Genomic DNA, 22986 nt, shown 5'->3' with positions numbered 1-22986 from the left:
AGAAGGGTAAATACAAATGGTAGTCAATAATCAGGACAATAGTCTAATCACTTACAGAAAGCTTTTATTATATACTGAGGTGTTAACTTTGGGTGAAGGGAATGAGGGAGCTTTCTACATGTTAGTCTTTCTAGTTGTGTGTGTGTGTGTGTGCGTGTGTGTGTGTGTGTTTGTGTTAAAGCATTTTAAAAGCATAGAATTTTAAAATAAAATTCTTGAGCAAAAAAATCTCTTGAATTAGAATTTAAATATATTTTTTAAGAATATAAATTGGTTTCTGATTATATAAAGGCATGTGTATAAAATGCTCTCTTGCAGAATATTTTAACCATTTTTATTCTAAAATATATGTTACATAAAATTTACCATTTTAACCATTTTAAGTATATAGTTCAATAGCATTAAGTACATTCACATTGTTAGGTAGCAATCACCACCATCCATTTCCTAGGACGTTTTCCCAAACCAAAATGATACCAATTAAACAGTAACTCCTATTCCCCCCTCTCCCAAACACTGGCAATCCCATTCTATTTTTAGTCTTTATTAATTTATTCCTCTGGGTACCTCCTGTAAGTGTAATCATATAATATTTGTCTTTTTGTGGCTGCATTATTCACTTAGCATAAGGTCTTCAAGGTTCATCTATTTATGCTACATAACAGAATTTTCCTCTTTCTAAAAATGAATAATATTCCATTGTATATACATACAATATTTTATTTATCATTCATTTATTGATGGACATATGGGGTTGTTTCCACATATGGGCTCTTATAAATAGTGCTATGAACATGGTTATACAGGTATCTATTTAGGTCACAGCTCTGAATTCTTTGGAGTATATACTGAAAAATAAAATTGCTCAATCATACAGTATTGTATTTGTGCGTGTGTTACTGAGGTTTGACCCCAGGGTCTCACCCATGCTAGGCAAAAGCTCTACCACTAAGCTACACACCTGTCCTCATATGATGATTCTAATTTTAATTTTTTAAGAGACTGCTATACCAGTTTCCATAGTAGCGTTCCCTCTTCACATTCCCAGCAGCAATTTACAACGGATCCAGTTCCTCCACATCCTCAACAACCTGTATCTACTGTTTTTGTTGTTATTTTGGTAATGCTATCCTAATGGGTATAAAGTGGTAAGCTCCTGTGGTTTTTGATTTCCATTTCTTTAATGATTAGTGATGTTAAGGATATTTTCCTGTGTTTATTGACCATTTGTATATTTTTTTCAAGAAATGTCTATTTGAATCCCATTTCCATTTTTTTTTTTTTTTTTTTTTTTTTAGCTGTTGATGGACCTTTTTCTTCCTTTATATGCAGTGCTGAGAATCGAACCCAATGTCTTACACATGCTAGGAAAGCGCTCTACTACTCAGCCACAACCCCAGCCCCTCCATTTCCATTTTTAAAATCATGTAGTTTGGTTTTGGGGTTGGTGAGTTATAGTTGTCCTTCAAATATTCTTGATTCTGATCCCTTCTCTGATATATGATATGTTAATGTCTTTCTCCCTTTCCTGGGTTGCCTTTTCACTCTGTTCATAGTGCTGTATAACAAACAAAAGTTTATCATTTTGACAGAATCCAATTTGTCTATTTTGTCTTTTGTTGCCTGTGCCCTTGATGTTAAATACCACTGTTTTTTATTATTATTTTATGAGAAAAATATTTACTAGAGTAATATTTTTAATATTTTGAAATCAATTCTTAAATACATAGATTTTAACATTTGAAAACAGTTTTACATTAGCTAACATCCTGATTTTGATCCTTCAGAAACATATACTTTTTACATCAATAGGGCCATTTTACCAACTCTTTTTTTTCAGTCTTAAACCCTATTACTAGAGTCAAATAATTGGCAGAGACAAAGTAGCACAGACTGGCAGTAGTCTTCTAAATATGCATTCCTTCTCATATTCCTACTCCTCAGAAATGGAGTCCCCAGTTTTTAGCTGAGCACATGGCTGCCCAGGCAAAGACTACATTTCCAAATCTTCCTTTGAGCAAGGTGCATCTTTATGATCAAATTCTGATGAATGGAAAAGTATGTGCAACTTCCCAGAAGTGTCCTTCAATAGCAGCCAAATGCTCTTTTCCCTTTCCTCTTTCCTGCTAGCCAGACTGCAGATAGGAATGCTGGAGCTGCAGCAGCCATTTTAAACTAGGAGTTAAACCAACATATTAAGAATGGTAGGGCAGCAAGATGGAGCATTTGGTCTGATGATTGAACTGCCTTTCCAGACCATGACTGCCTGTGTTTACATAAGAGAAATAAAACCTTAACTTATTTAAAGCACTGTTAGTGTCTATCATTCATACTTAAACCTAATTCTAATAGACATCCAGAAGATTATGGACTGCTACACAATGTGGTCAGTCTGAAAATGAGGACACACTTATTAAATAAAAACATATTAATCCAGAAATGGAGGATGATGAATGTCTTGTGTATTTGCCAGATGATGTTGCTCTAAAATGAGCATGCCATTTAGCAGCTCTTTCTCAGGGATATGCTGTGCAGATGGCAAGAGCTTGTTTGTTATTAGTCTGCTGGACACACGATGTGATTTTTGAAACATTATTCAAAGTACAGAGATATATGATAGATTCAAAGAGGATAGGAAACAGAATTTTCTACTAAAGTTAACAACATAAGCAACACATGAATTTTGTGGTAATTCAAAACTAGAGACGCACAATATAAAAGATGCTATATACCAACAAGCAAGGACAGTGCTGATTTTGTAATAAAAATCACCCAAACAACACAAGTCTAGCAAATTTAGAAACTTTCTCTAAGTTTGGAAAACTTGCTTTAGAAATATATAATGCCATCTCTCAGATATATACTGTCATTTACTAGAATTGTTTGAAGACTTGCTATGCACACTGGCAGCTTGTTCTAGTATGAACTAAATGTCTCAGAAAGAAGTGGGGAATAGGTAAGTACCCCTAAATCTAATAGCACCTTATGTGTGGTTCTGATACTTGTCTCACATTCAGAGAACATTCACTGCCTCCATTCCACTAAATGCTGAGATAACAAAGACAAGGACCTTTCCCTTAAAAGTTTAGAGTCTTATGGAACAGCAAACTGAAAAGAAAATTATTGGGAACAACTGAGAAGCACTGAATGTTCACACTGAGTTAGGCATCATTGTAAGTACTCTATATGTGTCTCTTCAATGTAAAGACAAGGCAATCACATTTTAATCATTTTAATCAGTGAAACAGACATTTAAAAAGCTAAGAAATTTGCCAGAGGTTGCACAGGTCGTAAAACAAGAAATGTCATTTAAACCTGCATCCTCCAACTCCAGAGTCCATAGCTTAAACCACAATGCGATACTGCATCTCACAGGGATAACACAAAAGATGCTGTGGAACATCAGAGGGGCAAGTTAATCCTGCCAGAAAGGCATCTTCAAGGTCCTGAAGGACCTAGTCTTGAAGGATGAGTAGAAAATGCACATAAGGTAGAAGGGATAATATTTGCAAAACCATAGGGTATTAAGCAGTATTAACTTGTAATTTCGAGTCAAGTGACTGTCAACAAGCACAAGAGGAGGGATGCTGGGAATAATGTCAGACAGGTAAGCAAAATTGTGTGGGCTGACTTGTAGCATGAATTTGACCTCAGTACCTTAGGGAAACCTAGGAAAGAACTTCAAGCAGGAGAAAGATATGATTTTGTTTATATTTAGAAAGATCATCCTGACAGCAATAACATGGAAAATGAATTAAAGCAGAGTGAGACTAGTTCACGCATTATTGGAATTGTCCAGGAAAGTCTCAATGAGGGCCTAAACCAGGTCAGTGGCAGCAGATATGAAAAAGAAGTGAGAAATTTGAAAGGTATTTAGAATGCAGAATCCACAGGAGATATGTACAATGTGTGCAATAACAGAGAAATCTCCAATAAGAATTCCCAGGGCTTTTTAGCCCAGGAGACTTAATGGATGGATCTGGATCATTCGTCGCTGTTTACTTAGCACTTCCATGTAGCATATCTAGACAGCTTGAAGAGACAGTTGTAAATACTGACACATAAGGGATAGAACAAGAGTGTTCAAAGTGCAGAGGATCTGGCAAAGTCAAGTGACCTTGACCCTTAGTACTCACATAAAACTAAGAAGAGAACAGCTTGAATTTTTAATAGTTGGGACCATTTCTTATAACTTTCTGCTGTGCCCTCATCAGGTATTGACATATTTTCTTACCCTTTACAGCTTATTGTTTCAGAAGACATTTGGCAGTATGGGGGAATGAAACAGACTATGTAAATATGTGGGGAGAAAGTAACACCCTGTAAATATGTCAGGTTGTAAGATGAGTCTGTTGCCTTCAAGATGAATGGTTCAGAAAACGATTTGGGTTATCAGCAAAATGGAGTGACTATTGTTTGGTTCTGGCCTTAATTTGGAAATAACCAAGGTATATGTTGTTTTGAAATAGAACTTCAATTGAAATCTTATTGGGGAAGATGATTCTTCCAAACAACCTCTTCAAAACTTGAGGTTTTTTTTTTTTTTAATAGCAACTGATAAACTATTAGGTAGAAAATCATCCAGGGTATAGAATATCTGAACAATATGATTAACCAACAGAGTCTAGTTGACATGTAACACTGTCTACCCAACAACAGCAAAATGCACACTTTCTTTCAAGTGCCCATGGAATAGTCACCCAAGATAGACCATCTCTTAGGCCATAGAATCTCAACAAATTTTTAAAAGTTAAAATTAGAGTATTGAAGGATATGAAAAATGATATTCCCCAAGACAGCCCCCAGGAAGAAAGGAGGAGAGTGTGGCCCAGTAGAAGGAAGGGGGCAAAAAGGCAAACATTCATCCTTCCCAGTGACAGTGGGTCCTGAAGGGAGGAGGCAGATGCTGAGGGCGGGCCCTGGACTTTCACCCTTTCCCATTGCTGATGAGAAGGAGACAAGCAAATAGTGAAGCTCTGGGTAACAATGGATCCCGGAGGAAGAATAAGCAATGAGCACAAGTGGCTAGCTCTGGGCTTTTATCCTTCCCAGTAACACTGAGTCCTGGAAGGGAAGGCAAACAAATGGGCTCTGGGATCCAAGTTTTAATCCCCATAAGACTGAGTTTCAAACGTTTACAACTGTTTTTCTTAGTTAGATTTTTAGCCTGTACAACTAGTATCCTGACTGCCCAAGTCTCTAATGATTAAGTCATACTAAACATTCTGCTATGATTAACTCTCATTAAGACCTGTAAAAAGCAGACCCCTCTTGTAACCAGTGCTCATTTTCTCCCCTGAAAATGTGCCACGTGCTGATCCATTTGAGGTCTGTTCCCATCTCAGTTATTTGTACTTACATAATGAAATCAAACCAGAAATCAACAATAAAAATAAGAGAAAAATTCTAAGCACTTGGAAATTAAACAAGATACTTTAAAATGTTATGATTTGGATATGAGGTGTTCCCTAAAAGCTTCTGGGTTAATACAGAAATATTCAGAAGTGAAATGCTTAGATTATGAGAACTGTAACCTAATCCGTCCATCCTTGTTTGAATGGACTAATTGGATGGTCACTGGCAGGTGGGGCATATCTGGAGTAGATAGGTCGCTGGGGGTGTACCCTGGAAGGGTTCATCTTCCCTGCTGCCCCTTTCCCCATTCTCTGCTTTGTGGCTGCTATGAGTGGAGTACCACCCCACCATGATGTTCTGCCTAAGCTTGGGCCCAGAGCAATGGACTAGGCTGACCATGGACTAAACCTCTAAAATCATGGGCCACAATAAATTTTTCCTTCTCTAAGTTGTTCCTGTCAGGTATTCACAACAATGAAAACCGAACTAACTCATACAAAATGGAGTTTCAAATGAAATTTTTAAATTCCACTGATATTATAACATATCAAAATATGCGAGATGCAGTGAAAGCAATGCCAAGAAATTGAAAGCATTTAAATGCTTATATTAAAAGCTGGGCCAGGAGGCACAGGCCTGTAATCCCAGCTATCCAATAGGCTGAGGTGGGAGGACTGCCAAGTTTGAGGCCAGCCTAAGTAACTTAGCAAGATCCCTGTCTCAAAAAAAAAAAAAGGTCTCAGGTTAATAAATCAATTTTCTACCTCAAGAGCAAAATAAACTCTAAGCCAGCAGAAGAAAGGAAATAATAAAGAACAGAAATCAATGAAACAAAAAAAACAGGAAAGCAATAGAAAAAAAGTCAACAAAATAAGAAGCTGGTTCTTCAAGTAAAATTGATAAACTTCTAGCAAGGTTGACAAAAATGATAAGATATTGCCAATTATAAATGATATTACCAATAACAGGAATGAAACAGGGGATATCACTACAGATCCTCCAGCCTTTGAAAGGATGATGAGAAAATACTACACAAAACTCTTTGCATACATATGCAACAAGAAGAAGAAATGGACCAATTCTTCAATGGTCATAAACTACCAAAATGCAGTCTAGAATAAATAGATAATCAAATTAATCCTAAAACTTTTTCAAGAATAAATTTATAATTTCAAATCTTCTAAAAAAGAAGCCTTGGACTTCCGATTTCTAGTCTAGCATTTGGACGTAGCTTAGAAGTGGTCACTTTGCCCTAACAAGTAAAAAATGAGCACATTGAAAAATCAACAGTTTTTCTCAGGTCCACAAGAGAAGTGAGGTCACAAGGCACACCGCTGTCCCCAACATTGTAGAGACAGACAAATACAGAGAATCATAACTAATTAGAGAAGAAGCTGATGAACAGAAGAGGACCTGGAAACCATCCTGGAATAGGAAATCCTGAACTATAATTGAAAAATTGTTGGAGTTTCAGTGTAGATAAGTCTGATGGACAAACACTCCAGAGGGAGATCAAAGGGAGGATAGGGGGCATGGGGATAGAAAGGATAGCAGAATGAACAGATGTTATTACTCTACACCTAGTGGGATTCTACATCATGTATAATCATAAGAAATTATACTCCATCATATATGATGTATCAACATGCATTCTACTGTGCATGCATAACTAATTAAAACCAAAAATTTTTTTAAAAAACTCCAGTGGAACTCAGACAGGGGTGGGAACGGGGAACACTTTTGTGGGTTTTATCTCCTCTAGCTCTACCCCCTTCTACAAGTGAATAATGGAGAAAAATCCCTTTGTGCTTCTCAAAGGGGCGGGGGGAGAGGGGGGCGAGGAACCATTTTTTTAATTAATTTTTCAATTTGTTCTAATTTGTTGTATATGAGAGTAGGATGCATTTATACATTTTGATAGATCATACATAAATGGAGTATAATCTCTCATTTTTCTGATTATACTTATTGTAGGATCACATCAGTCATATATGTATGTATCAGTCATATATGTACATGAAGTAATAATGTCTGTTTCACTCAACTATCATTCCTAGCCCCATACCTCTTCCCCTCCCTTCATTCCCCTCTATCTAACATAAAGTAACCCTATTCTTCCCTATCCCCCTCAATCATGAATTATCATCTACATATCAGAGAAAACATTTGGACTTCAGTTTTTTGGGTTTGACTCATTTCACTTAGCATGATATTCTCTAACTCCATCCATTTACCAACAAATGCCATAAGTTCATTCTTCTTTAAAACTGAGTAATATTCCATCATACATATATACCACATTTTCTTTATCTGTTCATCTGTGGAAGGGCATCTAGGTTGGTTCCATATTTTAGCTATTGTGAATTGAGCTGTTATAAACAATGATGTGGCTGTGTTGATTTTAAATCCTCTGGGTATAAACTGAGGAGTGGGATAACTGGATCAAATGGTGGTTCCATTCTAAGTTTTCTGAGGAATTTCCATACTGCTTTCCATAGTGAGGGTTGTACCATTTTGCATTTCCACCAGCAATGTATGCATGTACCCTTTTCCCCACACCCTCTAAAGGAACCATTTTTAACTATGCCAGAACATTCTGTTCCTAACAATGTCTGTCTTCAGGAGAAACCAATCAGAATTTAGTCTGCTGGGGTTTTATCAGAACTAACTTACCTGGGAGAAAAGCAACACCCACTTCAACTTACTCTAGTCATCCTGTCCCACCTGAAGGAGGGAAATAATAAAGAAGTGCTTTCTAAATTCAAATTCAGCCTAGAGGTACATGCTCAGGAAAAGACTGAGGCCCAATCACAGGACTATAGAACACTTCTTCTCACCCCAGACTTTATCACCATCTGACCAAAGGCCCATTTACAGAAATTCCCTCTACCCAGAATAAATAATTATATGCAAAAATATTAAGGTCTAGGTCCTACAGTCCCATTACAGTACCATATAGGTAGCAAGTCAGGCTGAAAGTTCCACTAAATTATTTCATAATGAAGACAAAATTGGTCTAGACACTATGTATGGGTAAACAACATCTTTACACTCAATTACCTGACAGAGAGAGAAGCAGGAAAAAAATCTGACAGTAATTTGATTCTAGAAGAGAGCTATGATAAAATGCTATTATTAAAGAAAAACTGAAAGGTGTGTTCTCCAAAACAAAATGCCTACGGAAACATGAACATACTAAAAATGTGTTACGAAGCCCTGAGGAAATTGTTGGCCGGCACATAAGTTGAGATCTTAAATAAATCTCAAAGTTCCAAGCTTCTGCAAAGTTCCAAACAAATCAGATGTTTCCAAGAATTAGCACAAAAATAAATCACCACAACTAGAGACAACATTCAAGTTTTGGAGGATCTCAAAGTTGAGATGGTGCGTCATCATCATGTATGGCTTTGTTTTTAGTGTATGCTTTACTGATCTGCCCCTTCCAGAATCATAAGCTTCTAGAAGGTAGGAAGGATTTCAGGGACTCACTCAGTACGTGACTATAGTTCGTGTCTTAGTCAGAGTTCCTTTAGAAGATGATTCTGAGGCAAGACTTTATTGACAAGTTCAATCCTGGAACAGCAAGAATGAAGGCAAAAAGTAGCTTTGAAGCAGAATAGGATAGGAAGCAAATGCAAGATAATGCATCAACCATGCTGGTATTATTCCATAACAAGCCTTGACTTGACCAGTACTCCCACCTGGCCATGCAGAATGTGTCTGGATAGGCTATATGAAAAACACAACTCAGAACAAATGGAGGGAAAAAGAGAGAGGGAATATATCTGCTAGCTCCATCTGGACTCCTATTTCTCACTGATCAAAGTTTACTCTGTGAGTTTGTTCCCCTGAATGCCCAGGCTGGATTCCCTTCAGCAGCCACTAGGGAAACAATATCCCTATGGCATTGCACTGCATACGAGTATGGAAATGGTAAGAGGGGCCAGACACTGAGCATTAGGTAAGAGAAGTGCATGCGCCCACAGAGTCCTTACTGCAGCGGCCGCGGCAAGGTCATAAAACCCCAGGCTTCCAAAGTCAGGCGAGGCTGGAAAAATGCATTCCATAGAGCCAGTGTTGGCAGATACCTGCAGATAGAACCTTCTGACTGTCTGAATAGCAAACATGAAAATGACAAGTACCAGTACAGCTTCACAGTCCTGTCTTACCACTTCATGCATCAATCTCACTCATTCAGTCAGCTTTCACACACACACACACACACACACACACACACACACACACACACCGGCAAGGCAGTGTTGTCACAGAGAAAGGGCTGAGAGACAAAGGATTTTTATTATCAGTGCTCTTTCAAGACTGGTTGTGTAAGAAACAAAGGCCAGGTTTGGGTCAAATTGCTATTCTCACATTTTTCCAATGATTCAGGCCGTTTTCAGAGTCCCCAAAATGCAACCCCTATCCTAAATAGCTGCCTAAGTCCATTCATTTGCTTGTATTTTATGCAAATTTTGAGTGCAAGAATTTGAAATTTTAGTAAGGGCATATTTTTGTGTGTAAAATTCTAATAAATAATTCTAATTCCCTTGCAGAGTGTGGTGGCGCATGCCTGTAATCCCAGCAGCTTGGGAGGCTAAGGCAGAAGGATGGCAAATTCAAAGCCAGCCTCAGCAATTTAGCAAGACCCTGAGCCACTTAGCGAGACCCTGTCTCAAAATTAAAAATAAAAAGGGCTGGGGGAGTAGCTCAGTGGTTAAGTGCCCATGGGTTCAATCCCTGGTATCAAAAAAAAAAATTTAATTCCCTAGTTTTTAAAGGAATTTTCAATAGTTGTGTAACTTTGAAGCTGTTGAGCAATTGTTGAGTAATGCTATGTTGTCACTCCTTACTGGGATTCTTTAGGTGGTAAATAAGCAAGCCCGACACCATATTTCAGAATCAGACATGAGTTATATGAGATCTGTAAACACATATATTCATATAAAGTGTCTACCTGGCATTTTGTTAACGTTATGATCATTTTACAGATGATAAGACTGAATGATCATGTGATGGACTTTTGAGACGCAAAGCCAGTTCTTCTGTCTTCAAACCCCATGCCATTTCTACTGTATTGCATTTATGGCTCCGTTCTTCCCGACTCTGTGTTATTATCAAATGTAATAAACAAGCTTTATCTTCGTGCATGGCCCTTCGACCTTTGACTGAGCCTGTGGTGTTCTACCCAATATGTTCCTTTACACTGATGTCAAGCTAGTAATGGATATTCTTTTAATAATATGGTTCAACTACCCGGCCACTTATCTACTTAAAATGGCAGCAAGACACCACTAATTTCCAAGAAAGTAATAATAACAGTAACAAGCATAGTAATACTAATATTTTCATTTTTAAAAATACTTTTTTAGTTGTAGATGGACACAGTACCTCTATTTTATTTGTTTACTTATTTATGTGGTGCTGAGGCTTGAACCCAGGGCCTCAGACAAGCCAGCCAAGTGCTCTGCCACTGAGCCACAACCCCAGCCACTCCTTTTTTTTCATTTTTTGAGCATGTGATCCTGTCTTGGAGTCTTAACATACATCTCTTCATTTGACTCTCACAATAGCTTATTGTTACTCTCAATTTTACAGGTAAGAAAACAGAGGCTCAGCAACATTAAATCTTGATCCAGATTTTTTTCACACTAACAAAACTGCCTTATATTTGCAAGTACTTTAGAGTTAAAAAAAAAAAAAAAGTTTGCTTGGTTTTTTTGTTTTTTTTTTTTTTTACTTAGGCATTTGTTTGTTAATCTTTATCACAACTTATTTTACAAATAAGGAAAGTAAGAATCAAGGATTTCTGATACCATTTCTTATATCTTACAGCTTCAGGTGACGGAGTTGAAAGTGAAATCTCTGGACTCCTTGGCCGAAGTTCTTTGTATTCAGTTCTTCTCATCAGAGACTGTCAAATGCTTAGCTGAAATCAAGACTGGCTGTGTTCTATTTGTTTGCTAATCTATCATCACAGAAACACTGTCTGGGAAGGAAAAGGAGGATCATGAACTGAAATCCACCTCCATGCATGTACGAGCAAGTCGGGAAGAACCCAACTACCATGTATGACCATAAAGCTCTAATAAAAAGAAAAAAGAAGATCGTGACAACCAAAAGGAAAAAGGAAAAGAAACACTGTGAAAATTATTTCCCACAAATCATATTAAATAAAAAATCACTTAGAACCGTTGGGTCCACAAGTTTCTACCTGCTAAATTAATGGGAAACCTGTATTCATTGATTAACTGTGATTTTATCCTGGGCTCTCATGTGGATTTCAGAAATGAGAGATATCTGAGACACATATAAGATCTTTACAGAGATACTGAAAAGATGAATAAGGAATAAGCATTAAATAGCCAACAACTTCAAGGGAAGCTGAACAATTATTGAAGGAGGGAAGATAGAGCAAGGAAGCTAAAAATGAACGGATCTGAAGCACCATAAAATGACAGTACCTTAATATGCTGATAGAAATATAAAATTTTCTTGAAGAGTTTCTATCACTTTTTGGAATAATGGTTTATTTATTAGGATTGAATTTTGCTGTGTACAATAATAAAACCCAATATAAGAGTGGAAATAAGATCAAAGTTTATACTTCTTTCACAGAACAAGAGGCCAGATATTGGTAATGTGAAGGCTCCATAATATTAGAGATTCTGGATCTTTCTACATTGTTGTTTTGCCATTCATGACTTTCATTTCCGAAGTTGCCTCATGGCCCAAAATGACTGTGAGAGCTCCAGCAATTATATATATGTTTCAGGCAACAGGAAGACAGGAGAGAAGAAGGGTCTAGTCACTCTCTTAAGGAGATTTTCCAGAAATAACTCACACTTCCATGTTTACCTTATTTAGCAGAATTTTAACATATAATCGTATCTACAGTAGTTACAAAACAGAGTTACTTTTTTAGCTGGGTGTACTATCCCCATATAAACATAAAACTCTGTTCTTGAGGAAAGAAAATGGTTATGGAATGTGCAGTTTAGCCAGTAGGCTCTGACACTAGTGGGTAACCTGTAAATATAACAACAATAATAATACAATAGTAATTTACTTGATTTATCGCCTCAAAGACATCCAGAGCAGAATATTTCAAAACCATAGATGGGCACTATGGTACATTTTATATTTACAAAAAAATTTATGTGAAATCAATCTAGATACTTTTGTAACAGCATAATGGAAACAGATTGGCTATGAAGCAAAAAATGGGAAAACTGATTTTGTATTATACTAAAATCACACTACTCCGCTAATCTGGCAACTGTGTTTTGTCCTCAGGCTGTGGTGACTGGATGTATTTGATAAGAAACCCTTTTACATTTAGTGGCATCTGTATTCTCATATTGTTACACTGCCGATTGCTTAAATTGAACTTTCAGCAGCCTACTTTTTACTTAACTATATTCATATTTCAAGCAAATGCAGTTCAAATTTCAAGGGAAAACTTCATTAAAAATGATATTTAACTACTACACAATCAAAATATTTTTTTATTTTACTTTATTTTTATTGTAAACAAATGGGATACATGTTGTTTCTCTGTACATGGAGTAACAGCATACCATTTGTGTAATCATACATTAACATAGGGTAATGATGTTTGATTCATTCTGTTATTTTTCCCTTCCCCCCACCTCTCCCACCCCTCTTTTCCCTCTATACAGTCCCTCCTTCCTCCATTCTTGCCCCCCACCCCCCCATTATGTGTCATCATCGGCTTATCAGTGAGATCATTCGTCCTTTGGATTTTTAAGATTGGCTTATCTCAACAATCAAAATATTACACAGAAACAAAATGCTTACCTCTTTCTAAAATCATATGAAAGTATACATAAAGGAATTTGGGGAGAAATATAAGGTATTTTATGCATTCCTATGCAAGAATAATTGTTCTTCTAAATAAATATACTTTAACGTTCAATGATAATAATAATAGCTAACATTTATTGAGTGGTTATTATGTGCCAAGAGCAGAGCTGAGTATTTTATATTATTCATTAAAAAAAAAAAACTATTCTTGGGCTGAGACTGTAGCTCAGTGGTAGAGCACTTGCCTTGAACATGCAAGGCACCACATAAAAATAAATAAAGATATGGGTCCATCTACAACTAAATAATTTTTTTTAAAAAAAAACTATTCTTCAGTGTGTTGTTCAACATTTTTGTCCATTTGCTTCTTTCATTCATCTTTCCAAAAATGTTTGTCAAACATTGTGTGCCTAACACTATACAAAATCATAAGGATACAGAGACAAAAGACTATCCTAAGGAAGATCATGTCTTAGGTGGATAAGAGAAAAGACATTCTAATTCCTATGTACTTGGCTCTAGGCCAGACACCTGGGTTCAAATCCTGGTTCTGTGATTGCCTTGCTGTGGGACCTGAGGAAAACCACATAATTTTTGTAAGTTTCAGAGTGTCCTCGACCAAAAAAAAATGGGGATAATCAGAGTATTGAATGAGATAATCCTTGTAAAGCACCTAATTCACTGTTTGGCACAAGATTAGTACTCAATAAATGTTAGTTGTTAATATTGTTTACTTATATGAACAATAGCACCCAGTGGGCTAATGAAACACTAAGAAAGACAATGAACTCGGTCATGAGGCTGAGGAGGTATTCAGAAGAAATGACATCTAAACTTGGCGTTGAAGGATTTGCAACTTGGCTATTCCCCCAAGCTCTCCAACTTCCAAAAGGCAAGTTTCTCTCTCTCTTTTTTTTTTTTTTTTAACTTTCCACATTTTTATTGGTGCGTTATGGTTGTACATAATGATGGGATTTGTTGTTATATATTCATACATGTATACAATATAACTATCATTTAGCCAATATCACTCCCTAGTCCTTGCAAGTTTCTCTTTAATGACAATAATCTTATTCACATCCCTATAAAAGCAGAAAGTCACATCTTTCATTGGGTTACCCTCTCAAATATCATGGTGAAAATTTGAATGTGTTAGTCAGCTTTCTATCACTGTGACAAAATTCCTGAGACATCAACTTACAAAGAAAAAAGGTTTATTTGGCTCATAGTTTCAGAGGTTTCAGCCCATGGTTGGTTGGTTCCATTGCCTTTGGGTTCATGATGAGGCAGTCCATCTTAATAGGCAACTTGTGGTGAAGAAATCTGCTCACTTGGTGGCAGCCAGGATATAAGAAATAGAGAAAGGAACTGCTGTCCCAACATCCTCTTCAAGGGCAGGCTCCCAGTGACCCAGCTTCCTCCCACTCGGCCCCACCTCTTAAAGTTCCACAACCCCTCAATAGTGCCACAGGCTGGTCACCAAACCTTTACCACATGTGCCTTTGGGGCACATTAAAGAGCAAAACTGCAGCTCTGAAGAATGATGATAGGTTCCACAAATCCCCAGGTCAGAGCGCTGTTTTTGGATTATTGCTTTACTTCATGCATAGCATCTCTGCTCACTCTAACTGCCTATCTCAGACTCTTTTTGCCTTCCTAGTTTCACTTTGGCCTTAAGCATGGACATCGATGCTCTCTACCACCACCACCATCACCAGGCCCCAGCCTCTACCTCCAGAAGTGCTGTCTCCTGTCATTGCAGGTCCCTTGTCTCGTAGACCCAGCCTCAACTCCTAAACCCACACACCCACAGAGCTATATGGCCTTCCTACCTCCCCCATGCTGTCCCTGTTGCAAAACTGAGGTTCTTTGGGACTTTCCTACCTTCAATTTCCTTGATGGAGGTTGAAGCCTGATCAGAGCCTCAGCTCACTAACTTCCCTCAGGTGGTTGGACCACATCTTGGATTCCAAGTCAAGATGGGCCCTCTTGAACCCATAGATGGCCTCTGATCACCTTACAATAGTCACCAGGCTTTCTCTCAGGCTCCGCCCCCGTACGGCGTGTGCGGCCCCGCCGGCTGGGCGCACTCCCGGCTCGCTCACCAGCTTGACTGCGCTGCGAGGATCGAGTGTGAACCCTCCCGGGCTGCGGAGGTGAGATCCAGTGGGCAGTGAGATTCACAGAAACCACAGCAAGCAGTATGGAGCACTCCCGGAAAGCTGGCTCTGTAGAGCTCCCAGCACCTTCTCCAGTGCCCCAGCTACCTCCTGATACCCTGGAGGTGCGGGTCCGAGATGGCAGCAAAATTCGAAACCTGCTGGGACTGGCACTGGTGGATTGGAGGGAGGCAGTGCACCACATGTGGTGTTCTCAGGTTCTGGCCAGGCTGCAGGGAGAGCTGTCAGCTGCGCAGAGATTGTCAAACGACGGGTTCCAGGCCTGCACCAGCTTACCAAACTGCGTTTCCTGCAGACTGAGAACAGCTGGGTCCCAAATTCACCTGACACAGGCCTAGACTCCCTCACAGTACGTCTCAATGTGCCTGCAGTGTGGGTACTGCTCAGCCGGGACCCCCTGGACCCCAGCGAGTGTGGCTACCAGCCGCCAGGGGCACCCCCTGGCCTGGGCTCCATGCCCAGCTCCAGTTGTGGCCCCCGACCTCGAAGAAGGCCTCGAGACACCCAGTCCTGAATATTTGCTGAACCAGGCTGTTCTCTAGACCTGGACATCTGAGATGGCTGTGCCTTTTCTGAGAACCCCTTGTGACTGCTCAACATTCCTAACAAAGTTTGAATCCACAGAAGTCCTGCTGCCCCTTCCCTCTGGCCTATGGGAAAGAACTACTATGAAGAATGCCATTTGTGGGGTCTCTCCTGATTTCTGGATTGTTTGAGAAGGGCTTCACATTCAGCCTACAGTACATCTGATCTTCCTCCTAATAGAGGTCCAAGGATAGAGAGGAAATAAAGGTTCTGCCCATTCGGCGGATGAGCCTTGGCCTGCTGTGTGGAAGTGGGAGAAAAGGAATGGAAGTCCCTGCCTGCCTTTTGCCCCCTGAGAGCTAATGGACTGGAGACAGAGGAAAGGTAGGCTCAGGATGGTGTTGGGAGGATTTAGTCAGTAAGAATTCTGAAGCAGTGACCTGAATCTGTATAGGCCTTTGGGTGGCTGTTTGCCACACTTTGAACTAGTTTGCAAGCTCAGATATTTCTCTCTATCTGTGGCATATGTTACAGTGGGCTCATGGACTCAGGCACCAGCTTGTCTGGGTTTGAATCCTGGTTCTGCCACTTGAAACTTAACTACCTTTTGACCTTGGACAAGTTACTGTTGTGTGCTTTGGTGTTCTCATCCACAAAATGGGGACATAATAGTGTTTACCTCATAGGGTTGTTATGAGAATTAAATAAAGAGATATACATTTGACACTTAGATTTAAAAAAAAAAATTGTCACCAGTTGGACACACAGCTGTGCTGTCCCATGCCTCAGGGGTCCCTTTGGGTAAGGTTTCCTGACTATGTCACTTCTGAATTATTTACACTGGCCTTTTGGATGTTGCATGTCAATCAACTGGTAACTCCTCTGGATTCAAGCCAACCCTGCCCTTCTTCTTTTACCCTTTCCCCAGCCAGTGAAATCTCAATGTCCCTCACAGCCAACCCCATCTGAGCTAAGGCATAATGAGGCTTTGTCTTACCATGGCGACTCTATAAGTGTTTGCCTCACATGCAAAGTGTCCATGCTGAAAACATGTGACTGAGAACTACATGACTACAAAGACTCAAGAGTGTCATAATTCGTGGCCACATCAATGTTTATAGCAGCTCAATTCACAATAAGTAAGCTATGAAACCAAACTAGGTACCCTTCGACAGATGAATGAATAAAGAAAATGTGTACGTATACACAGTTGAATATTACTCAGCCATAAAAAAGATTGAAATTATGGCATTTGCTAATAAATGGATGGAGCTGGAGATTATCATGCTAAGTGAAATAAGCCAATCCCAAAAACCAAAGACCTAATGTTCTCTCTGATATGCAGATGCTAGCACACAATAAGGTGGTGTGGGGAGAATAGAAATTCACTGTATTAGACAAAGGGGAATGAGAGAAGGGAGGGAGGATGGGAATGGGAAAGACAGTAGAATGAATCAGATATAACATTTCTATGGTCATATATGAATACACAACCAGTGTAACTCCATATCAAGTACAACCACAAGAATGGGAAGCTATGCTCCATGTTTGTAAGATATGTCAAAATACATTCTGGGGCTGGGGATGTAGTGGTAGAGCACTTGCCTCACACATGGAAGACACTGGATTCGATCCTCAGCACCACATTAAAATATATAAATAAAGATATTGTGTCCATCTAAAACTAAAAAAAAAAATTAAAAATATATTCTACTGTCATGTATAACTACAAAGAACAAATTAAAAATTGAAAAAAAAAGTGTCACAATTTGTCAAGACACAACTTGACTGGAGAGTCACAGAAAAGAACAGAAGTTCATATGGCAGGAACATGTGTCTTTTAAGGATAGATCATGAAAACTTTAAGATATTCTACCTTGGTCCCTTGGAACACTCATTCGAGGGAAATAGTCACCCTGCATGAAGACATGTGACCATGTCTTCAAGGAGAAGGTCCATGTGACCAAGAATTCTCACCCCCAGCCCACAGCCAGCACCAACTTCTGAGCGAGACACCTTCAAGTCCAATATTCCAACCTCAGTCAAGCCTTCAAGCCTTAGCTGGCATCTGGATGCAGCCTCATAAGAGACCCCTCAGCCCAAAACCTCCTATCAATCTACTCCAGAGTTCCTGACAATCTGCAACTGCTAGAGATGATAAACTATTATTGTTGATTCTAAAATGCACGTTTATTTTCACATTTTACATCTTTGAAATTAGAATAAATTTTATATTCTTCCATAGTTTAGTGAACAGGTTTTTTGTTGTTGCTCCTGCTATTTAACCAGGGATTGAAGCCCCAGGTGCTTAACCACTGAGCCCCATCCCCAGCACTTACTAGTTTTTATTTTGAGACAGGATCTCTCTAGGTTGCTTAGGGTCTCGTTAAATTGCTCAGGCTGGCTTTGAGCTCAAGATCCTCCAACCTTAGCCTCCCAAGCTGCTGGGATTACAGGTGTGTGCCATCGCATCTGGCTCAGGTTTTTTTTTTTTTTTTTTTTTTTTTTCCCCTTAATAGTACATAAAACAACAGTACATCTCATAGTCAGGAGCATCATAATTTGACAAATACAGTAATCTCTTTTTCTTTTACCATAGTATCCAAGATTGTATTTTATTCCCTCCAAGACTTGACAGATCACACAGCAAAAATAAAAGCATCACTATAATGGATGGTGCCTTGCAATCATTTAAAACAATTGAGAATGATTCTTCCCCATGTCATCTAACTATTCCATTTTTAGAGCTGTAAAAAGAGCTACTGAGACATTTGTGGTATAACAGTTTTTTTAAACAGAGCCATTTTTACCTTTTTCACCAATAGGCTTTGTTAAAAATAGTAATAATAATAATTGCTAACTCTGTTAGTTGCTGTAATATTAGGTCATTTAGTTGTCGACTTTTTATTCTTTTCTTGAATGCACTCCATGAACAGAATTTTCCTCTAAATACTGCTTAGTACTGCTTACTGTCCCAGAGATTTTGATATGTTGTATCATCGTTCTCATTTACCTCTAAGAATTTTTTTTATCTCCTCCCTGATGTTTTCTATTATCCATGCATCATTCAATAGCATATTTTTTAGTCTCCAGGTGTTGGAGTAATTTCTGGTTTTTATTTTGTCATTGATTTCTATTTTCATTCTATTATGATCTGATAGAACACAAGGCAGTATCTCTATTTTTTTGCATTTCCTAAGGGCTGCTTTGTGGCATAACATATGATCTATTTTCGAGAAGGTTCCATGTGCTGCTGAGAAGAAAGTGAATTTGCTATTGATGGATGGAATATTCTATATATGTCTGTTAAGTCTAGGTTATTGATTGTGTTATTGAGTTCTATGGTTTCTTCATTTAGTTTTTGTTTGGAAGATCTATCCAGTGGTGACAGTGGTGTATTAAAATCACCCAGAATTATTGTGTTGTGGTCTATTTGATTCCTGGAATTGAGAAGGATTTGTTTGATGTACATAGATGCACCATTGTTTAGGGCATAAATATTTACGAACGTTATATCTTCCTGATTTATGGTTCCCTTAAACAGTATGAAATGTCCTTCTTTATCCCTTCTGACTAACTCCCTTAAAGTTCACTTTATCTGATATAAGGAAGGAAACCCCTGCTTTTTTACTGAGTCTGTGTGTGTGGTATGTTTTTTCTCATCCTTTCACCTTTAGTCTGTGAATGTCTTTTTCTATGAGGTGATTCTCTTGAAGGCAGCAAATTATTGGGTCTTGTTTTTTAATCCAGTCTACCAGTCTATGTCTTTTGATTATTGAGTTTAGGCCATTAACATTCAGGATTATTATTGACATATGATTTGTATTCCCAGTCATTTTGGCTTCTTTTTGGTTTTTAACTTGACTTGGTTTCTCCTTGATTGACTTTTCCTTTAGGGTAGTTCCTCCCTTTACTGACCTACATTGTTGTTTTACATTTCCTCCTCATGGAATATTTTACTGAGAATGTTCTGTAGCACAGGGCTTCTATTTGTAAATTCTTTTAATTTTTGTTTACCATGGAAGGATTTTATTTATCTTCAAATCTGAAGGTTAGTTTTGCTGGGTATAAGATTCCTGGTTGGCAACCATGTTCTTGAACTTGGTTCATGAACCAAGTTCTTGAACCATGTTCAGAACTTGAAATATGTTGTTCCAGGCCCTTCTAGCTTTTAGGATCTGGGCTGAGAAATCTGCTGATATCTGTATTGGTTTCCCCCTATATGTAATCTGATGCTTTTCTCTCAAAGCCTTTGAAATTCTATCTTTATTTTGGATGTTAGGCATTTTCATTATACTATGTCTTGGTGTGGATATGTTGTAATTTTGTGTATTTGGTGTTCTGTAAGCCTCTTGTAGTTGATTTTCCATTTCATTCTTTAGGTTTGGGAAATTTTCTGATATTATTTCATTGAATAGGTTGTTCATTCCTTTGGTTTGTATCTCTGTGCCTTCCTCAATCCCGGTAATTATTATATTTGGTCTTTTCATGATATTCCATAGTTCTTGGAGGTTCCATTCATGATTTTTTACCATCTTCTCTGTTTGGTCAACTTTATTTTCAAGATTAAATATTCTGTCTTCATTGTCTGAAATTCTGTTTTCCAAGTGATCTAGTCTATTGGTGATGCTTTCTATTGAGTTTTTAATTTGGTTCATTATTTCCTTCATTTCAAGTATTTCTATTTGTTTTTTTTTTTTTTCAGAATCTCTATCTCTTTGTTGAAATAGTATTTGCTTCCTGCAGTTGTTCTTTTTAACTGTTTATTGGAGTGATCATTCATTGCCTGCATTTGCTCTCTTATCTGATCCTTTGCTTCACAAATCATTTTAATTAAGTATGTTCTGAACTCTTTTTCTGACACTTCTTCTACCATACTGTCATTGGATTCTATTAATATAGAATCTTGGTTTCTTTGGAACATTTTCATCCCTTGTTTTTTGATGTTGTTTGTGTATCTTCCCCTCTAGCAGTGGGGATCTGGGGTTTTGCAGTTTCCCCCCTATAGTCTTATAGTGACTCTGAAGGTTTCCAAAACCTCTTTTTTAAGGGGGAGATCAATATTAGTAGCACCCAGTATAGACAATATGCAATCCTAAACCAAATAGCCCCTATGAAGACATTAGTAATATTGTCATAATAAACAGGGAGGATAAATTCAATTATTATTTATAGTTTAACAAATAGATTTGCAATGAAGTCCACAATTTCTAATGGTGGACAAAGAGGATGGGGAGAGGTGTAGGATGTAACGGTTAATGGGATAAGAAAAGAGTAATTAGAAGTACTAGATCATAGGAAGAGTGAAAGCATAATCAAAAGAAGTTGGTTGTTAGCATGAGAAAAGAGAGAAAGAGACTCTGAAGAAACAGGTAAACAAAAGTACAATAGAGCAAGAAAAATAAAGAAATAAAAACTTAAAATTTTTCAAAAAGGAGAAAAAAAATCTACAGTATAACAGTCCTATACTATTCAAACCTCCCAGTCTTTAGTAGCCTGATGCATGAGAAGTACCTGACAATCATCTTCCAGTCTCCAGCAGGCATCTCAGGATGGGATTGGCCCCACATAAAGATGGCTTCTTCTACTTCCAGGATAATCCAAGATGTCTGCACTGGCTTCCAAATGTGTTGGCAAATGGGGAGCTGCAGTGCAGGCCTGAGTGCCAAGTCCATGTGGGGTGCAGTCAGGCCAGGGGTCCTGCAGGTCCTGGCTATTGTCCCAAAATGGCAGCAGCCAGTGTAACCAAACCTACAGGTACTGTGACAGTGGACTTCCAGGCAACAGCTGGCAGCTGGCAATCCTCTGGTGGTCTGCAGGCGGTCCGCAGGCTACTAGCAAGTGATTGGCAGGTGAACCTCAGGCAGTGGGTGATGAGCAGGTGAAAGGCAGGCAATGGGCAGGCAAGAGGCAGGCAAACAGGCAAATGGTGGATGATAGGCGACAGTCAATGAGCGATCTGCACTCAAAAAGTAGTCAATATGCTGGCAGGCTGCAGGTGATTGTGATGGACAAATGGGGTAAACAACAGGGGATGGATGAGCAGCAAGGACTGCCTCACAGAGAAACAGATTTTCCTCTGCTTGAAACCCAGGTTACAGAGTGACAAGTAATGCAGCCTCCCTCTAGTCTGCCATCTTGGATCTCAAAAACAAAATTTTTAAATGGATCACAAATTATTTTAAGTGAATTTGCAACACAATAATCAATTGTACAATCCTTGTACAATAGACTTAAAGATGAAAAAGAACCATATAAATAATTATAAATTGTTTTTGGAAAGAATACTGTTGGTACAGTGTTACAGTGTTGGCACCATTACTTTGTGAGGCATATTTTGTAGGACAAAGAAAATGCATGGTTATATTAATATCCTTGGGACCAACCCAATTCCAGAGTGGAGAAAACAGATACAAATGACATCACATTGGAAATGTTAAATTAAAACCCTGTTATCTTGAGTTTGATTTAGAAGTATCACCATGTTTTGCTTTGTTTTTAATTCCTAGATCTGTCCACTGGAAAAAGCCTAGGAACTTGATTGCAGTTCCAAAACATGATTTTCACAAACAACAACAGCAAAACACACAAAACACCTTGGAAAAGCAATTGATTGTAGAACTGGGACAAAAAAAAAGTGCCAGATGAAGCTGGAATATCGCATCATACCAAAAAGCAAGGAAACTGTAAAAGACTAACAAACTTCTGTCAAAGTTACTCAAGAACCAACTTGATGATGCTTCCACAGATCAAAGATGGGAAAATTTGAACATTAATTTGGATCAAAATACATCCAATAAGGTTTAAGTCCATAAATTCATAATTATCCTTTATTTAAAAAAAATCTTTATTGAAGTTGCCTCACTAGTACAATAGGTAGCATGTCTGTCATTAAAAAAAACATATTGATCACTTTTGTAGGAGAAGCAATTTATTATTTTGAAAACTGGTAAATAAAGAGAAAGCATCAAGAAGATCTTATCATTTTTATGTATACTATACCTCAGACCACAATAAACCATCTTTTAAATAGAAAAAACTTCTCTTTATACAAATAGTCCAGCTAATAATGATACAACTTAAATATAATAATTTTGTAAAC

The 22986-nt window shown here is 38.1% G+C and overlaps 1 pseudogene; it reads left to right on the top strand.

Annotated features, from left to right (window-relative positions):
- Positions 1–15341: 15341 nt before the first annotated feature.
- On the top strand, positions 15342–15873 carry LOC124986471 (ribonuclease P protein subunit p25-like protein; annotated as a pseudogene).
- The last annotated feature ends 7113 nt before the right edge of the window (positions 15874–22986 follow it).

The sequence above is a fragment of the Sciurus carolinensis genome, chromosome 6, assembly GCF_902686445.1.
Source record: "Sciurus carolinensis chromosome 6, mSciCar1.2, whole genome shotgun sequence".
NCBI lineage: Eukaryota > Metazoa > Chordata > Mammalia > Rodentia > Sciuridae > Sciurus > Sciurus carolinensis.
This window is presented reverse-complemented; position numbering and strand designations above follow the sequence as displayed.